This window comes from Toxotes jaculatrix, chromosome 16, assembly GCF_017976425.1.
Source record: "Toxotes jaculatrix isolate fToxJac2 chromosome 16, fToxJac2.pri, whole genome shotgun sequence".
NCBI classification, from domain to species: Eukaryota; Metazoa; Chordata; class Actinopteri; family Toxotidae; genus Toxotes; species Toxotes jaculatrix.
In genome coordinates this window covers 2,457,669-2,475,164 of record NC_054409.1, presented here as the reverse complement: position 1 = coordinate 2,475,164, position 17,496 = coordinate 2,457,669, and the positions used below count along the sequence as shown (strand labels likewise).

The following is a 17,496-nucleotide window of genomic DNA, read 5'->3' as shown; positions in this document are numbered from 1 at the left end:
TGCGTTGAGGTGTTTAGCTGTGTAGACTCTGAGTTGTCACTGTAAATTGGCAGGAAGAGGTCCGTTATTTCACATGGCGGCACGAAGAGACGCAGCGATTTGTGGCTCTTCATTCATTCATTATCCGCTATGTTGTGTGGATATTTGCAGTAGAAGCGGTGGAGTCAGAGTAGAAGCAGAGTGAGCTGATGGTCAGTAGCTGAACACGGAGCCTTTGTTAGTCTGTGGCTCCACTTACTGCTGACTGAAGGCAGCTTTTCCTGCCTGAATCAGCCTGTGGAGGAGGCGGACCTGAGCCGCTGCTCTTCCGCAGTCTGAGCCGCTAAATGCGGTCTGAGCTCGGCCGGACAGCGGCTGGAGAACAGCTCTGACTTTCTCTGTCATTAGATGAACTCTACGGGACTGAGCTCAGAGGGGCTGACAGGGTTTTTCAGGCTCTATGTGATTTTCAGAGAGACAGTTAACACTTCATCCACAGAGTCAGAGGCCTCCTGGTCCTATCAGGACAAACTCTACCTGATGAATTAGATGATAAAGACCCAAATCCATAAATACTCTCACAATAAAGCATCTCAGCAGCTCTGATAGGTGATTATATCTCTGTGGCTGGTCACAGTACAAACAGAAAAACTGTCTGTCAGGACATATTTGCTGTTTTTATTGATGTCTATCTTTGTCTCTACTGTTTGGTTTGGTTTTTGTTTGTTGTTGCTGCTTCATATAGTTCAGACTTTACTATTAAAAAAGGCAGGAAAGTGCCAGGGGCCCCAACTAAAAGGGCCCCTGGAATAATATTGAGGAGAAATGAACTGAGTCTCAGTTGTTTTGTGTGGAATAATCACCTGCAGCTTGTTTCATCAAGTCAATTTCTACAGAAACACTGCAGACAAACAGATTGTCAGATAAAACCAGTGGATCTCAGTCCATCTGTGTGTCAGTGAATGAAAATGTTCATCTCTGAATCGTATGTGAAAGATATGAAAGAGGAAAGAAGAGCCAATCAGTGGAGGAGCAGCTGATATTTCTACAGGACAAATGATAGAGAGGATGATTTCAGTTGATGTGCAGATGAATGATTTGTGTTTTCTCTCCAGATGAAGGTAGAAAGTGTGTGTGAGCTGATGTGGATGTGAATTCAGCATCATGAATCAGTGTGAGGACAGAGAGGAGGGAGCCCCTCCCCCTAAAAGCAGTCTGTGTGGGGACCATGAGATCCAGACCAAAGCTCAGAGGTGAGATGAGGATCTCTAACTGTCCATGACTCTTCTCCATGTCAGAGCTCAGCACTCACATCACTGCACCATCATTATTCACACTCAAAGCTGTGTGTGTGTTGTGTTGAAGGCCAGAGCAGCAGCACACACCAGACTCTGCTGGACCTGGACCTGAACATGGACCTGAGCCCAGCTGTGTGTCCATGAAGAGTGACAGGTCAATGGGTCGCCTCAATGATTTCAAAGGACAGCCTCCCTCTGCTGCAAAGAAGTGAGCTGCATCTGAGTTTAAAATGTATCAGACAGCTGTCCTGTATAACTGGTCTTCTATGAAAGATGAAGTGATTGTGTTTTGTCTCCAGGCTTCATGAATGACACAGTATATGAACATGATAAGGCTGAAACACAGGCTTTAGTGGCAAAGTTGACGTTTCTCTTTTCAAGAAAAGCACTTCTTATGTTCTTATATGTGTCATTCAGATCAGAACTAAAACTCCCTGTAACTCAGCACCTATCCAGTTCCAGTGTTTGTGTTAGTGTCCTGTAGCAGAGGTGAGACTTCTGTCAAACCCAGTGTGAGTCCTTAAAACTCATCATTTAAAAGGTGGACTTGTTGTGGTGACTCTAGGTCATGAGGTACAGAACTGATTGCTTGTTTCCTCTCATTGAGAATGTCACAGCACAATAGTGTTTGCTTTAATCAGGACAGTCACCAAAGAACATAAAAGCAGCTATTGTTTGTGTACAAAACATAAAACGCTCACAGATGCTGCAAACATAATGTGAGCTAATTCTTCATGATTCCTCCACAGAGTGGACCAGGAGAGCTCAGAGGTTCCCAGTGCTCAGTCTGCCCAGCAGCATCAAACACACCTGGACTCCATATTTATGGTCTGTACATGAACAACAACTACTTTGACATCTGTTGTGTTGACAATAATCTCCATGCTGCACTTTTTAGAGCAGTGGATTGTCAGTGTGTCCAACATGGATCTGATGTTTGGCTCCATGGTTTTACTTTGATTGTGTCATTCATATAGTTTTCTGTTCCAGCTGCTGGAGGAGAACATTGTGACTTTTGTAAAGAAGGAGCTGAAGAAGATCCAGAAGGTTGTGAGTCCAGATTACCCAGAATGCTCAGAGAGTCAGAGGGAGGATGAGGACGTGTTGGACAGTGAGGATGAAGAACAGAGGAGGAGCAGCAGAGAGGCTTTTGTGAAGATCACAGTGAACTTCCTGAGGAGAATGAAGCAGGAGGAGCTGGCTGACTGTCTGCACAGCAGTAAGAGGATTTCTCTAAAGATTCAACATGATGGACAAATGGGACATTTACTAACATCTCAAGACATGGAGGGACATATGTTCATGTGTGTTCTTTAGGGGGACGAACATGTCATGTTTTCTTTATGAATCAGTCATTGATGTTGTTTCTTGTTTGTTCATTCAGGACATGTTGCTCCAGTTTGTCAACGTAAACTTAAATCTACTCTGAAGAAGAAGTTCCAGTGTGTGTTTGAGGGAATCTCTAAAGCAGGAAACCCAACCCTTCTGAATCAGATCTACACAGAGCTCTACATCACAGAGGGAGGGACTGGAGAGGTCAATGATGAACATGAAGTCAGACAGATTGAAACAGCATCCAGGAAACCAGCCAGACCAGAAACAAGCATCAGACAAGAAGACATCTTTAAAGCCTCACCTGGAAGAGATGGACCAATCAGAACAGTGATGACAAAGGGAGTGGCTGGCATTGGGAAAACAGTCTTAACACAGAAGCTGACTCTGGACTGGGCTGAAGACAAAGCCAACCAGGACATACACTTCACATTTCCATTCACGTTCAGAGAGCTGAATGTGCTGAAAGAGAAAAAGTTCAGCTTGATGGAACTTGTTCATCACTTCTTTACTGAAACCAAAGAAGCAGGACTCTGCAGGTTTGAAGAGGTCCGGGTTCTGTTCATCTTTGACGGTCTGGATGAGTGTCGACTTCCTCTGGACTTCCACAACACTGAGATCCTGACTGATGTTACAGAGTCCACCTCAGTGGATGTGCTGCTGACAAACCTCATCAGGGGGAAACTGCTTCCCTCTGCTCGCCTCTGGATAACCACACGACCTGCAGCAGCCAATCAGATCCCTCCTGAGTGTGTTGACATGGTGACAGAGGTCAGAGGGTTCACTGACCCACAGAAGGAGGAGTACTTCAGGAAGAGGTTCAGAGAGGAGGAGCAGGTCAGAAGGATCATCTCCCACATCAAGACTTCACGAAGCCTCCACATCATGTGCCACATCCCGGTCTTCTGCTGGATCACTGCTACAGTTCTGGAGGATGTGTTGAAAACCAGAGAGGGAGGAGGGCTGCCCAAGACCCTGACTGATATGTACATCCACTTCCTGGTGGCTCAGTCCAAACTGAAGAATGTTAAGTATGATAGAGGAGCTGAGACAGATCCACACTGGAGTAAAAAAAACAGGAAGATGATTGAGTCTCTGGGAAAACTGGCTTTTGAGCAGCTGCAGAAAGGAAACCTGATCTTCTATGAATCAGACCTGACAGAGTGTGGCATCAATATCAGAGCAGCCTCAGTGTACTCAGGAGTGTTCACACAGGTCTTTAAGGAGGAGAGAGGACTGTACCAGGACAAGGTGTTCTGCTTCGTCCATCTGAGTCTTCAGGAGTTTCTGGCTGCTCTTCATGTCCATCTGACCTTCATCAAGTCTGGAGTCAATCTGCTGTCAGAAGAACAATCAACCTCCAACTGGTCTGAACTGTTCAGAGACAAACCTGATCCAACACAGCTCTATCAGAGACAGACAAGGCCTTACAGAGTCCAAATGGACATCTGGACTTGTTCCTCCGCTTCCTCCTGGGTCTTTCACTGCAGACCAATCAGACTCTCCTACGAGGTCTGCTGACACAGACAGGAAGTGGCTCACAGACCAATCAGCAAACAGTCCAGTACATCAAGAAGAAGATTGAAGAGACTCCCTCTGCAGAGCAAAGCATCAACCTGTTCCACTGTCTGAATGAACTGAATGATCGTTCTCTGGTGGAGCAGATCCAACAGTCCCTGAGTTTAGGACGTCTCTCCACAGATGAACTGTCTCCTGCTCAATGGTCAGCTCTGGTCTTCATCTTACTGTCATCAGAAAAAGATCTGGACGTGTTTGACCTGAAGAAATACTCTGCTTCAGAGGAGGCTCTTCTGAAGCTGTTGCCAGTTGTCAAAGTCTCTAACAAAGCTCTGTAAGTGTATAGATAGTTGGATTTATTCATAATTATATAAAGACTCTGCTATTTTATTCAGCAGGACGGAAAATAAATTCCTCTCTTCTTTAATTCCTTATCATCATCTCTGAGCTCTGAGCTGCATCACACTGAATCTGAATTAAAATAATGGATCCTACATTAAAGAGCCAAGTCTCAGCTTTAATTTGAGCAGGTTGACATCAGTATAGAAATAACTGTGTGGGAGATTCAGCCCTTTTAGTGGTTCAAAAGTAACTGGACAAATACACATGAAGTGAAACAAACTCATCAGATTTAATATTTAGTGTAAAATCCTTTGCAGTCATTGACTGTAGTATCCATTATTATATTTTAGAGTGAATGTGCTGAGATCCCAAATAACATCATGTCTAACTGTCCAAATACTTACGGCCTTGACTGTACATGTCTGTTTATTACTGATTGTGTCATATTTAACTGTCATGTCTCCAACTTGTTGAGAATAAAACAGAAAGGATTTGAATCAGAGCCAATGAAAGATGATCATCAATGTAGAAATTCCTCATTGGTTAGCAGGTGGATAAAGAGCTGATATTTCTGCTTCACTCAACAAATCTGTGTTTGATGTTTGGCCCAGTTTTCAAATGCAGGTCTGTTAGTTTGCTGTGAGCTGCAGAGCAAACTGAGAGTTTTGTTCCTTTGATTGTCCTTTCAACACAAATGTTATTTGACTTTTTCTTCATTGTTTCCTCTTCAGACTGAGCAGCTGTAACCTCTCAGAGAGAAGCTGTGAAGCTCTGTCCTCAGTTCTCAGCTCCCAGTCCTCTAGTCTGAGACACCTGGACCTGAGTAACAATGACCTGCAGGATTCAGGGGTGAAGCTTCTGTCTGCTGGACTGAAGAGTCCACACTGTACCCTGGAGACTCTGAGGTCAGTTCACTGTCTGTTATTGTTGTAGATCTTATATCTTTAATCCACAACTGAACCTGGTTTATCTTCATCCAGAACTTCAACTTGAATCCATTCATCTTGAATGAATGAATGAGGTTTGAAATAGTTATTTTTCCATATTTTTACTTTTTCTTATCTCAGACTAAGAATTTTTCCTTCAGTTTCACGTCATTTCACTTTACTTTATGTGACCCAACTCAGGCTGTAGAGAGGTCTGAGGAATTAAAATGATAAACCTCAAAGTAATATATTTTACTTATACTGAGTGGTGACACAAATAACTAAAAAGTTCAAAAAGGAAGAGCAGCAGACATGCATTCAAACAAATATTAAGTTTATTTAAACCTAGATAATTAAGACAGGAAGTGTTGAGAACTAACAGACCTGAAAGAACAAAAGCACTCAGGTAAGTACAAATGATAGCCTTTATTCTACAGTATTGAAATATCCTAGATAGCACCAACTGAATACAACAATAAAAGTTTAAAACAAGGGCAGAGTCCTCACTGTGGGGAGATTCTATCACAACCTGCTTATACTCACACCATGTGCTCACCTGGTGCTGGTCCCACTAGAAGACACTTCAAACACTGCAAGTCTACAAACAATGCAAGTCTACAAACACTGAACTACACATGAGAAAATTCAAGACACAACCATGTGACCACCACCATTTATATTACCACACAGCATGCAGAGTGTGTACCCTGCAAACTGCTCCCCACAGGCTGGACCTCTACCTAAAAATAAAAACAATTGGTTTGGATAAAATTAACAAGAAAGGATTTATATGGACAGATAATTAAAAACTCAGTGAGTTCAGATGAGCTAATGTCGGTGCAGCAGAATCATTACATCAGTCCCTGTAAAAACAACATGTGAAGTAAATAAAGCCAGCCAATAAAAGAACCGCTCAGGCAAAGCAGCAGTCTGGATCTGGGCCTGAAAGAAACAGAAGGAGAGTTTATCACTAAATAACATAATAAATATTCTAGTTTCATTTGAAGTGAACAAAGATTCTTTAATCTGACAGAATTCCTGACACTGTTGACGCTTTTACTCTTATTGCATCACTGCAGCTCAGAATAACATGAGGAGACTTTGTGATGAGAATTGTTGATTAAAACTAAACCCTCTGATGTCTGTTAGAAAAACTGTCCACACACTTAAAGATTTCATATGATTATAAATGAACATCTCAATCAGACTGAGCCTATAAGAAGTTAACTGCTTTTTTCCATCCTGCTTTGGAAGCTGAAAGAGTTAATTCACTATTCCTTTTTTAACATGCATCACACTGTCATAATAATTTGTTGCTAATTAAGTAAGAAACTTAAAAATAATTATAGTATTTATCTACATTATATCCTTGGTCTGACATTATCAATTGCAAATTATTTCTAGTTTTTCTTTTCATTTTGGGTCATGTGATCACCAAGCAAGACATTTTTCCTGGATCAGGACTGAACATTTGAAGTTTGATCCATTTCAGTGGTGAATCAAAGTCAGTTTTTAGTCCAACATGTCTGATTTGATCTTTATCTTCTAATTCCAGACTTGACTGAGCTCAGCAGCATGTTATGAATCTGTGTTGACATGAATAGTTGTATGAATGTTGTGGTGACATTTGGATGATGTGTGTAGAAGGCTGACATTATGATGATCCACAATAAGAGAAAGACAAAGTCCCTCTACTCATGTTAGTGAAAGCTCATTGATTAGGACATATCTGATTGGATTAGAAATGATTTTATCTACATGATTTATTCTTTATTCAGATTGAGTTCCTGCAGTTTGTCAGAGATCAGCTGTGCTTCTCTGGCCTCAGCTCTGAAGTCCAACCCCTCCCATCTGACAGACCTGGACCTGAGTGACAACAAGCTGCAGGATTCAGGAGTGAAGCTGCTGTGTGGTTTTCTGGAGAGTCCACACTGTAGACTGGAGACTCTGAGGTCAGTTCACTGTCTGTTACTGTTGTAGATCTTATATCTTTAATCCACAACTGAACCTGGTTTATCTTCATCTAGGACTGGAACTTGAATCCATTCATTTTGAATGAATGAATGAATGAATGAGATTTGAAATAGTTGTTGTTCCATATTGTGACTTTTTCTTTTCTCAGACTAAGAATTATTCCTTCTGTTTCACTTTATTTCCGTCATTTGTCATGAATAATGGCTGTTGACTTCAATGAAACCTTCAGAACTCACAGGAAGTAGAGGCTTGACTCCGCACCATAGAAAACCACAACAGCCCGTGGTTCATCACCAACCGCTTCACATTTCAAACAGATTTTCCCCAATCAGCGACACAACCACTGAGGAAAAAACTCTGGTTATTGGCAGCTCCATTTTTTGAAATGTGAAGTTAGAGACTCCACTGACCATAGTTAAATGCTTTCCGGGGGCCAGAGCGGGTGATGTTGAAGCATATTTAAAACTGCTGGCTAAGGATGAACGTAGATTTGGTAAGATTGTTATTCACGTCGGCGGTAATGACACCCAAGTACGCCAATTGGAGGTCACTAAAATTAATGTGGAATTGGTGTGTAACTATGCCAAAACAATGTTGGACTCCATAGTTTTCTCTGGACCCCTGCCCGATTTGACCAGTGATGACATGTTTAGGTGGTGTCCAGCAAACGACGTAGCCTTCATTGACAACTGGAAAACTTTTTGGGGAAAACCCACTTTGGATGGTGCAGCTCTCATATCTAGAAATATGGCAGATTTTATTAGACAACCAAAATCATGACAACCCTGAGTTGAGACCAGGAGGCAGAGTTGCAGTCCTACATGCTTCTCTGCAGTTTCTCTAGGGCTGTCACGCTCCCATGATTCCTACCATTCCAACAATTCCCTTCCTATAGAGACTGTGTTTGCTCCTCAGCTCCAAAGCCTTATCCTCTGCCTCTCATATCCAAACTGAAAGACAGAAAAACCAGTCCTATTTGCAGTGGTGTATCGTCCACCTGCTGCTTACTCAGAGTTTTTGTCTTAATTCACTGAATTTGTATCTGATTTAGTGCTTAGTATGGACAAAGCAATCATAGTGGGTGACTTTAATATTCATGTAGATACCCACAATGACAGCCTTAAGACTGCATTCAATTCAGTATTAGACTCAATTGGCTTCTTTCAAAATGTTAACAAACCAACTCACTGTTTTAATCACACCCTTGATCTTGTACTGACTTATGGCATAGAAGCTGAATATTTGACTGTATTCTCTCAGAACCCTCTTTTATCCCATCATTCTTTAATAACATTTGAATTTACAATAATGAACTGCACAACATCTGGGGAAAAAATAACTACTGTAGATATTTGTCTGATAATGCTGTTACCAAATATAAGGAAATTATTCCAAATCGATCTCATCGGTAAGACCTAGACCTAAATCTTAGTGCGCCAATTAAATGTTCCAGTCTCTGTAGTAGGATGTGATGGTCAGTGGTGTCAAATGCAGCACTAAGATCTAACAAGACCAGTACAGAGACGAGTCCTTTGTCTGATGCACTTAGTAGGTCATTTGTAACTTTCACTAATGCTGTCTCTGTGCTATGATTCACTCTGAATCCTGACTGAAAATCCTCAAATAAATTATTGTTCTGTAGAAAGTCACACAACTGATTGGCAACTGCTTTCTCATGAATCTTAAAGAGAAAGGGAAGGTTAGATATAGAGTAGGCTTTTTAAGAAGTGGTTTAATTACTTACTTCACAGAACTGTGGTACATAGCCCTTTAGTAAGGAGGATTTATCATATCCAGTAAAGAGATGCTGATTAGGGGTAAAATTCCTTGAGGAGCCCGGTGGGGATCAGGTCTAAAAGACAGGTTGATGGTTTGAGAAATTATAGAAGTTAGTTGGTGAAGATCAATGGAAAAGAAACTTTCTAAATACATATCAGGTTTTACTGTTTCTGAAGTTCCTGTGCTTAAAGAAAAATCAGTGCTAATTGAGGACAGGAGGTGATCAATTTTGTGTCTGATAGGTAGAATTTTATTATTAAAGAAGCCCATGAAGTCGTTACTGCTGAGAGCAATAGGAATACATATATCAATAGAGCTGTGACTCTCTGTCAGCCTGGCTACAGAGCTGAAGAGAAACCTGGTGTTGTTTTTATCGATTCAATCTCAATATCATATGACAGAACAAGGTCAAGGGTGTGGTTAAAACAATGAGTTGGTTTATTTACACTTTGAGAAGCCAATTGAGTCTAATAATGAGACAAATGTAGAGCTAAGGCTAACATTGTTAACATCCACATGAATATTGAAATCACTTACAATAATGACTTCATCTGTACTGAGAACTAGATTTGACAAAAACTCAGAGAATTCAGACAGAAACACAGGAGTTTGGCCCAGGAGGGAGGTACACTATAACAAATTGAACTGGCTGTAATGTTTTCCAGGTTGGATGAGAAAACCTAAGCACAAGGCTTTCAAATGAATTATAATTGATCAACTGCAACTATGGCAAATGCACTCAAAGATGATGGAGACAGCCTGAGTGTAAGAATCCTCTGACTCTAAAATCATGATTCAAATTTCACTAAACCTAAAAACTGGTAAATGGCTGCGTTTATATAGAACTTTTACCCACAGCTCTTTACATGCTGCCTCTCATTCATCCATTCACACACACTGATGGCAGCCAGCTGCCATACAAGCTGCCGGTCTGGCCATCAGGGCTGGTTTGAGGTTGAGGTTTTTAGCGTAAGGACACTTGATGTTGACAGGAGGAGAGCTGTGATTAATGGACAAACATCTCTACCTGCTGAGACACAGCTGCCCTGTACTTACAACTAATAAACTATTTTATCAGAGGATTCAAACTAAATCAAATCAGGTACCAACATTAATACAGTTACAGTCAAGACCTGAAGTATTTGGGCAGTCATTGTTCTTCAGACTCTGAGCTTCAGCACATTGAATCTGAATTAAAATAATGGATCCTACATTAAAGAGCCAAGTCTCAGCTTTAATTTGAGCAGGTTGACATCAGTATAGAAAGAACTGTGTGGGAGATTCAACCCTTTTAGTGGTTCAAAAGTATCTGAACAAACACACATGAAGTGAAACATCAGATTTAATATTTAGTGTAAAATCCTTTGCAGTCATTGACTGTAGTATCCATTATTATATTTTAAAGTCAGTCTGCTGAGAGCCCGAAGAACAAAACGTGTAACTGTCCAAATACTTATGGACTTGTAATGTAATAAACAGACATGTACAGTACATGTCTGTTTATTACTGATTGTATCATATTTAACTGTCCAACTGTACCAAATTGTTGAGACATGAGCAAACTGAGAGTTTTGTTCCTTTGATTGTCCTTTCAACACAAATGCTATTTGACTTTTTTTTTCATTGTTTCCTCTTCAGACTGAGCAGCTGTAACCTCTCAGAGAGAAGCTGTGTAGCTCTGTCCTCAGTTCTCAGCTCCCAGTCCTCTAGTCTCAGAGACCTGGACCTGAGTAACAATGACCTGCAGGATTCAGGAGTGAAGCTTCTGTCTGCTGGACTGAAGAGTCCACACTGTACCCTAGAGACTCTCAGGTCGGGATTCATCAACCTATTTAGCTGATGATTTGTTCATATCTGATTTACATCAGTGGATAAACAGCCAACTTGTGTAGGATTGTTCAAAGTAAATTTTACTGAAGTTCAGCAGAACTTTCTAGACTCAGACAATTCATAATTTCTCTTGTTTATGCTTCAGTTGTTGATTTTTTTAATCCTACAGATAATGTTTAAGGAATTTGCCTTAAATACATTGAACCTGGACCAAAATGGACCAGAACCAAAAACAAAAATATGAACAAAAAAGGACAACAAAACAGACCAGCAGGTGTTGACAGAGGGTTTCTGTGTGATGTTGTGTGTGTCTGCAGGCTGTCAGGATGTCTGATCACAGAGGAAGGCTGTGCTTCTCTGGCCTCAGCTCTGAGCTCCAACCCCTCCCATCTGAGAAAGCTGGACCTGAGCTACAATCATCCAGGAGATTCAGGAGTGAAGCTGCTGTCTGCTGGACTGGAGGATCCACACTGGAGACTGGACACCCTCAGGTATGGAGAGGCCTGCTGCAGCCACAGACAGTGTGTGATAGAGGAGGAAGAGCTGGAAACATTTAGTGTGTCACAGCTGATGACAGATCTCTACAGAAGTGCTTTGAATTGAACAACAACACAAAGTGGGATTTTCTCTAATTCTGACTTCAGTATCTCATCAGGACTCACTGTGTCATATTTAAGAGAAAATATGTGACAATCATTAAATCAGGTGTGGTCAGCTGTTTTCTGTGACCTGAGCAGGACTTTCTCAGACTGGATTTCATGCTGCATCAGCACAAAGCCAGCATGGAAACATTTGAGCTGCTGCTGGTTGAACTACTCCTGAACCAACAGGGTCACTTTGAGCACTCAGAGTGCTTTCACCACAACAACCCCAAAGACGTTAGATACCTGTTCAGTGCTGACACACTAATAATAACATCCCAACAATAATAAGACCATCTACACTGCTCAGAGACATTCATCTGCCAGTGTCTCAAACCAAGGAGGAAATGAAATCAGGTCTCTGATCACGTCTCTGTCTTCAAAAATATCCATGATCAATAATCAGCTGAACCTCTCTGACATCCTGATCTTGTCACTCTGAGATCTTTTGTTGTGTCTGACACCAAAAGTGATATCAAATGGAGAAGACAAATGATGAAATCATTCCTCCATGTCACCTCCCTGCTCTGTATAATTCCAAGATAAGGACTCCATGTCCTTTGTCTCTGTGCTGAATGAACAGAATAATCAAACCATCTGTGTATGAGAGCCATGTAATGTCCATGTTTGCATGCTGAAAGAGAATGTGCTGGTCTGACCCCCCTCCTCCTTTCAGGGTGGAGCCTGGTGGACTCCGATGGTTGAGACCAGGTCTGAGGAAGTGTAAGTGTGGTTTTCATTTGATTCCTGAAAACAAAGCAGCTCACATTCAACCATCTTCAGAGTGTCAACCAATGATCAGGTGATTGATCAATAACTGCAGCTGTGTTGTGTCTTCTTCTCTCCATCAGATTTCTGTGAACTCACCATCGACACAAACACAGTGTACAGAAACCTCAAACTGTCTGACAACAACAGGAAGGTGACACATGTGGTGGAGGATCAGTCATATCCTTATCATCCAGACAGATTTGACCAGTGGCCTCAGCTGCTGTGTAGTAATGGTCTCACTGGTTGCTGTTACTGGGAGGTTGAGTGGAGAGGAAGGGTTTATATATCAGTGAGTTACAGAGGAATCAGAAGGAAAGGAGGCAGAGTAAATTCTGTGTTTGGAAGGAACGATCAGTCCTGGAGTCTGTACTGCTCTGATGTTGGTTACTCTGTTTGGCACAATAACAGAAAGACACCTGTCTCCTCCTCCTCCTCCTCCTCCTCTTCATCATCTTCCTCTGTCTCTAACAGAGTAGCAGTGTATGTGGACTGTCCTGCTGGCTCTCTGTCCTTCTACAGAGTCTCCTCTGACTCACTGATCCACCTCTACACCTTCAACACCACATTCACTGAACCGCTGTATCCTTGGTTTGGGTTCTGGTCGTCTGGTTCGTCAGTGTCTCTGTGTAGAGTGTAGCAGAGAGAATCTCCTCCTGTTAGAGAAACTCTCTCACTGTTGAACAGATAGTTCAGTCTGTACATGTGTGTCTCTTTCACTCACACACACCTTTTCAGATTCATGTATTAAAGCAGTTTATTTGTTAAACTCTTCTAAATGATTCCTTGTAAACTTCTTCCTCTTCCAGTCCTTTAAAGATGGAAGCTACGATTATTACAGGAGAAAAATGTTGCTGACTTTGACTTTTTTAAGATTCTAATCATGATCTTGTCCTTTCACATTAAAAGCATCATTGTGAACATCAGTGTTTTGTCTTTCTCTGAATCTTGGGACAGCTGAACTGATTCAGTTCAAACTGAAATGTTGCCACAGTTCATCTGAAAGATCTGAAAAAAAAAAAAACTTTCAGAGGTTCACAGAGTTAGAAAGCTCCTGACTACTCTGAAGAGTTTGAGCCTCGATTCTATGAATTTTAAAAGTCAACTTAAAAAAAAGACTCAGAAAAGATGAGATTGAAAACCAGCAGCTGAAATTTGACTTTTACTGCTGATGTCATTCGTCATTTTCATTTTCACACTGCATCACATATTTCTGACAGTCCTTTCCCTTGTGATGTTTTCCACAGTCACCCTGGTTGTTGTGTTTTTAACAGTGCAGCGTAACTTCCACTTTACATCAGCTACTTTTTATTTTTAACAAGTTCATTAAACTGTTGGAATATGTTACAGTGCATCCCCTGGTTGTAAGTTAGTCCAGAGATCATCTATAACCATCATTGTTTATTGGATATATCCTGTGTCACCTTTGTTGCCATTTTACACAGTGCACAGCCTCCATTAAATTCTTTTACAGCGTATTTCCTGAATGAATTTTTTTTACAGTGCATCTCCTACTTTTACAGTGATCCTTTTAGTTGTCACATTTTTTTTACAGTGTATCTGCTTGTACTGAAAACATGGATGGAATAATACATGGAACATTATTCAAACTATGACCAGTCCTCATCTTCCTGCTGATGTCATCAATACTGATTGGTACATATTGATCCCAATAATCAGTGAGAGTCCTGTTGGACACTTGTCAGTGTGACCACTGGAGGGCAGTAAACTCTCTGATTATTTGTCCATCAGTCAGACATCTGTATTTATAGCAGTGTAATAATATGTGTGTTCACATACAGAGAGTCATTGTCAGACTGATTAACATTAGAGCTAAAATAAGTCAGTAAATGTGGAATAATGTCAGTGTGAACATCAGTATCATTGTCAGTGCTGTGTGCAGAGTTGTAGTTACTGACAGTGACCACTGGAGGGCAGAAGACTCCTGTTCAGTCAACACTAAAGACTGAGAAGCAACAATAAATTAAAAAAACAAATCAGATCAGACGATCAGTCAATAAACATGTTTACATGTGTTGATGGAAAAATGTGGAGGGTTGAAGAACTGCATGAGGAGAAGGAGCCTCAGGGGAACTGATGTGACTCTGGAGGATTCTCACTCTATTTCATTTGTGTTTAGGTGAATTGGATGAATAATGTAAAGAGATCAGTGAGGTGTGTTGCATTGTAGACTCTGAGCTGGACCACAGAGGAGCATCTGAATTTCAAGTGTGGATCCAACATTGTGGTTGAAGAGGTTATAAAGTCACTTTGAGAGAGCCTGTCACCAAGTGGGGGCATTGGAGCATTGTGTGCCCCCATTACACCCCTACACCTCCCAAAATGACTTTTCAAGTGAAAGAAGAAAATGAGATACATTAACAGTCTGTGTGTTCACTGCAGAATGTGAAAAACCTTCAGGAGCACTGAGGAAAGTTTTCACTGTTTGTTGATGAACATCAGACACAGCTGCTCCTCAGCCTGAGCAGAGGCCAAAAGTAGAGGTGATGAGACTGCAGCTACCCCCCCTCCAGGTGGCTGAGGTGTATTATTGTCACACAAACGTGGGTTTTCGTTTTAGTTTAGGAATTTAAAAAAAATTCTCGCTGGAGTTACAAATAGCATTTATTTACAGCCCCAAAAAAAAATACCAGAAAGCAAAGCAAAATTAATTAAAATTACATCCACAATTTACAGGGTGTTGCATCCCTCACTCTCTCCTTGAGTGCTTTGTTAGCCGGAGCATTATAAACCCTAAGCTCCTCCCAAGACCAACCAATTTATAATCATTGCATTAAATGAGATCTCTGGTCGCCACATCTTCATAATCAGGTCCCACATTAAACCCACAACAAAACACAAATCATCATTTCAATAATTCACTCATACATGAACCTGCTTCATCATATCATCCATTACTGCCAAACCAAAATCCCCCCTCCCACTCAGTGGGACCTGGTATGACAATGAAGCAGCTGTACAGGTACATCCTACCATTAAATAAGGCAGCCTTCTTCAGCTGCTCTGGTTCAGCCTCCAGGCACAGAGAAGGAGAGGACCAAGATGGCAGCAGCACTGGTAAAAGCATATGAGTGAATAAACCATCTTGAAATAACAGAGCTGGTGTGTAGTGTGTTTCTTATGTTTTACTGTGAGGGTTGGGTATATGGTGTATGAACATTTGTACAATGTGGTGTGTGCACTCACCAGGAAAACAGTGGGAATAATTTGTTATGAACCATGAGTGGGTACAGGGCTGAGTGTCTGTCCCACCATGTGCTACCACTGAGCAGTGACGTGGTCTTCATCACAGAGGGAAAAAGGAAAAAGACAAGAAGTACACAGAGGACAGATACACAAGGGCAAGGGTCTCAAAGGGTCTTGTCACAATGCAGAAAGAACTGAGAGACAGGAAGAGGGAGAGAGATGCTGTGAGCAGTGGTCAGATGGACATGTGCTCTGGAGATGCAGATGACGAGGTGAGAAAATCAGCTACAGCATCAGATGTTGTTCCAGGGATCAGTAAACTTTCAAGTGGCCTCATCCTGAGGCTTAAAATCCTTTCAGATGATATTGTGTCCACATGGTGTCATATATTTAAACATTTTAAATGTCATATTTTAAACATTTAAACATTATAAAAATATGAGAGGTCAGCAGGGACCTGTTACAGTCACTGCTGTGGCCAAGAACACTAAGGGGGAGGGCACAGGTGTAGAAACCCCAAGACAGACAGATGAGTCAGTTAAAGTCCTCTTTATTAAACTCAAAGTCACTGGATCAAAGTCCAAGGCCAGGAAACAAAACTTAAACAACTAAATCGTCCAAGAAGGAGAAAAACTTCAGAAGCTCAAGTTCAAAACTTCAAACTTCGAAGTCCTTACTTGGGGTGAACAAATGAAAGTGAATCCAAAGGGAACAGAGGATAAACCCTGAAGGTGACAAAGACAGGGAAACAGGTAACAGTAAGGTCAGGACAGCAGGTGAACACAGAGTCCAGGATGAGAAAAGCAGGTACAACCACAGCAAAAACACAGCAGGAACAGACTTGGACAAAACACTGGTGAACACAGGCTAGGACTCAGAAACACTGACAAGGAGACAAGGGAAGAATGAGACTTAAATACACTCGGGCTAATTGACAACAGGTGACACACATTAGGGCGGGACAGACAATCAGCAAAGGAGGTAAACAGGAAAAAGAAGTAGACAGAGGACAGATAAACAAGGGCTAGGGCTTCAAAATAAAATGGGAAAAGCAAAACCAAAACTCAAAACACAAAACAAGAGTAACATGTTTTAACAAAAACAGGAAACTACTGACAAAACCCAAGAGTCCTCAAGAGTCCAAAAGGCGCAAAATAGAGTTTAACAAAAGTCCAAAAAGAGTTGAAAATATTCTGTCCTCATGCACAGATCCTGCTGTTTTTCATATGTATTCAGTATTGTATTCACTCAGTATTGGCCTGTCTCCATTGGCTGGCACTGGAGTTTAGAATGAAACATGAAATCTTAGTTATTACCTAACACAGTGAAACCACTGAGTACATTTGTGAATAGTTGTCTCTGTTCAGGAAGCAGCCTGACTTCCTCTAGTAAATAATAACAAATAAGGAGCTCTTACATGGACTTATACAGTAAACAATCATCACAATCATTTCAAGTTTCCATCATATTATTCCTGAGATAATATGAAACATTTCCAAATCAGCACTTCAGGAGCTTTGGCACCTTCTAGAGGCAGTTAGTGGAAAGAAGCTCAGGTGAAGAGCAGATTTCATTGTTGACTCTCTTTAATATCACACTTTGTGAATGTGTTCCTCTTCTGCTCTCAGCTTTCTTACCCTGGACTTCATCTGTCAGCCAGTGATGATGTTTAACCCAGCACGTGCTTCATGGTTCACTTCTGTTTATCTGAACATCTCAGCTGCCATCCCTGGTGGGGTGAGTGCAAAGAGGTTTGGAAACAATATAGAGATGACATTTCTGGAAATCATATTCAAAATGATCAACTTTACTCAGTACCCTAAAACAGCTCCTATTGGCCCACATTTTCTCAGCTCCTCCTCTGTTTAGGGGCCAGGAACCATGGTCAAGCCCTAAATGTTA

General features: G+C 41.3%; 1 pseudogene; it reads left to right on the top strand.

Annotated features, from left to right (window-relative positions):
• Nucleotides 1–2,033: 2,033 nt before the first annotated feature.
• Nucleotides 2,034–13,124, top strand: LOC121195352 (annotated as a pseudogene).
• Nucleotides 13,125–17,496: the final 4,372 nt, after the last annotated feature.